Raw genomic sequence first — 2655 nt, 5'->3', positions numbered from 1 at the left:
ATTATATATATTTTTTCTTTTAACATTCTATGACATTCTAGTTAGATTTTTTAAACTTGTGGAACACCATCTTTTTTCTTCTTAATAAGCCACTTTCTTTTACCATATTTTATTTTAGTGAGTTATTCTATTTTATTTTATCTAATCACAGCAATTTCCCAGTTTAGGGGCAATTAAAATATATTTTATCTTTTAAAATGGAGTTCGTACTTCTTTTATGCATTGGATTAAGTTGTGTTTAACATGAGTCATCCCAGTGAATAATACCCATGTCTTGAGCCTTTGAACAAAGCAACTTTAATGTTGGGGTTATTTTCTTCATTTGGGTTCACGTCACAACTTGTCATCCTAATAAAAAGCAGTCATCCTCTTGTGCGTCAGCTGTGCTGTCTATTTTTTTTAACAGTCACATATCAAATATAATGTCTACATCAGAGTAATATGATAATTGAACCTTTTTGTTTAAGTTATATTTGGTTAACAACCAAACAGTCTCAGTTATTGCAGTAAAAAGAATATACCGGTAATAGCAAACTTCAGGATTCGCAAACAGATCATGTACGTAAAAGCCAGCGATGAAACCACAGCTTAGCGTTTGTCACACTGGATATTGTGCCCATTCTCACAAGTCTCATGTCCAGGCAGGCTTGGTTGGGTGTGGTGTTTACCACATTGTCTGAATTCATTCCCACCGCTCGCATAAACCTTTATGCTAAAAATGCGTCATGCGTTGTGTAATATTCATGTTTTCTCCAAATAAACAACCTGTTTTCGTAATATTAACAGCCATACTGATCAGTGTGACTCAAGACTGCACGTCATACATACAGCTATCTTTTGTTATAAGCCAGGACTTCCCAAAGTGTGGGGCCCGCCCCCTGGGTGGGCGCAGAACCATTGCGGGGGTGAAAAGGGAAAAAAACACAATGCTTGGACACTGCTAGCACGGGAAGGCCACACAAACGCAAAGCAGGAGATAAAGCATAGCTGAATATGTTTCCAAACCAACTTCATTCTAAGCCAAAGACTAGAAAATATGGTGAAGCATATCTTCCCTTTGGCTTCACCTGCACAAGTGCCAAGGTAGGTCTCCCCTGCATAATTGGTTTTCCCTTTGTTGGGAGCAGCGCTGGGCTCTTCAAGTCACGGACAGTGTCCGACATTCTTGATTTTTAGTTCACAAACACTTGTTGTAATGACTAATTACTCCTGACATTTTGGAGATGTTAGCTCTTTATACAGTAAAGTTACAGTGGGATACAAATAATATCAGGCTGATACTGCCACGATTTGTTCCCTCTGTCTAAATCACAGACAAACAGCATCCCACAGCTGTTTATGTTTTTAAACCCATTTTGCACAGAGAGGCATTTTTTGAATGAGCAATATGTTGAATATTATTACACAGGGAAAAAAAACTACATGTAAAATAATCACACCGTGAGGCCTCTGCCTTTGTAAATAGAGGGACATTAACTGCGTGTGTATATGTAAGCATGTAAAACCTGAAGAGAGTCAGATTAACAGTATTTTGTCTCTATCTGCCATTCTGCAATTCATCTCACGTAAACAATAACGTGGCGCACAGCTGACGTGAAAAAAGGCACATAAATTTGACTTTGCATGATTAACTCTGTATTCCTCGTCCACACATAAACCAAAAAAGGAGTTTTAAACAAATTTCCGTTTTCGGTGATTCGAAACGCCGTTTACGGGAGGACGAAACAGCTGCGTTTTCAAAAATACCCGTGTAGGTGTGGACATGGCGTAAAACAGTTATTTCTTACTACCTGTAATTTATTGCAGGTTACTTGTATTTGCGTAATTGTTTACTTAATGTTTGAGGTGTGAAATATACCGCAACGTTTGGGAACCACTGTTATAAGCTATCTTTTGGTTACTTTAAAAAAATAATAAATGATAGTACCAACATGCTTGAATCCATTTGTAGTATGCGCACTAAAGTGAACTACATTTATTTGAATGGTTACCATAGTGTTGTCAGGTCACACACTGGAAAGATTATAATTTTTTTGTGTGTCTGAGTAACAACACAATAATAAAGTTACCTCTGACATGATACCAATATAAAGATGTTAAATAAGAGTAGCATCAAGACTATAGACTGGAAAATTGGTCACCTAATGTTGGTCTAAAGAGCACAGTTCTGAGTGAAAAATCACTGGAATATTATATGTTAAATATTTGCACACATCCATCATACATGTATGTAAATATTTATTCTTTGTGTTGTATTTTTGTATGCAGGAAGTTTTATGCATTTGTGGTCCTGGTAATGCTGAAGTGGTGTCTCAATCCTGCAGCAAGGAAGGTATATAATGTAGCTGCTCTTACTGTGGTGTGTTTGATGAGGATAACTGACATGAGACCACCACCATACTCCAATTTGGTCATTTAAGGTCAAAAGTTACACTGAATATATATTTTTATATGTAATTGTATTTGTAATTTTTCTTCCAGCAAGGCAAAATGTCATGGAAATTAGTACTGTCACATCACAGCAAGGAGGCCCTAGGTTTTAATCTGCCTCTCTTGTTTACATTGTCCCTGTATACTCCATCTTTCCCCCACAGTTCAGACATATGTAAATGGCCTGTATTTGTATAGCGCTTTACACATCCAGTCATCCACCCA

Source organism: Pundamilia nyererei, unplaced genomic scaffold (assembly GCF_000239375.1).
Source record: "Pundamilia nyererei isolate P.nyererei 1_Seehausen unplaced genomic scaffold, PunNye1.0 scaffold00082, whole genome shotgun sequence".
In the NCBI taxonomy this organism is placed as follows: domain Eukaryota; kingdom Metazoa; phylum Chordata; class Actinopteri; order Cichliformes; family Cichlidae; genus Pundamilia; species Pundamilia nyererei.
This window is presented reverse-complemented; position numbering follows the sequence as displayed.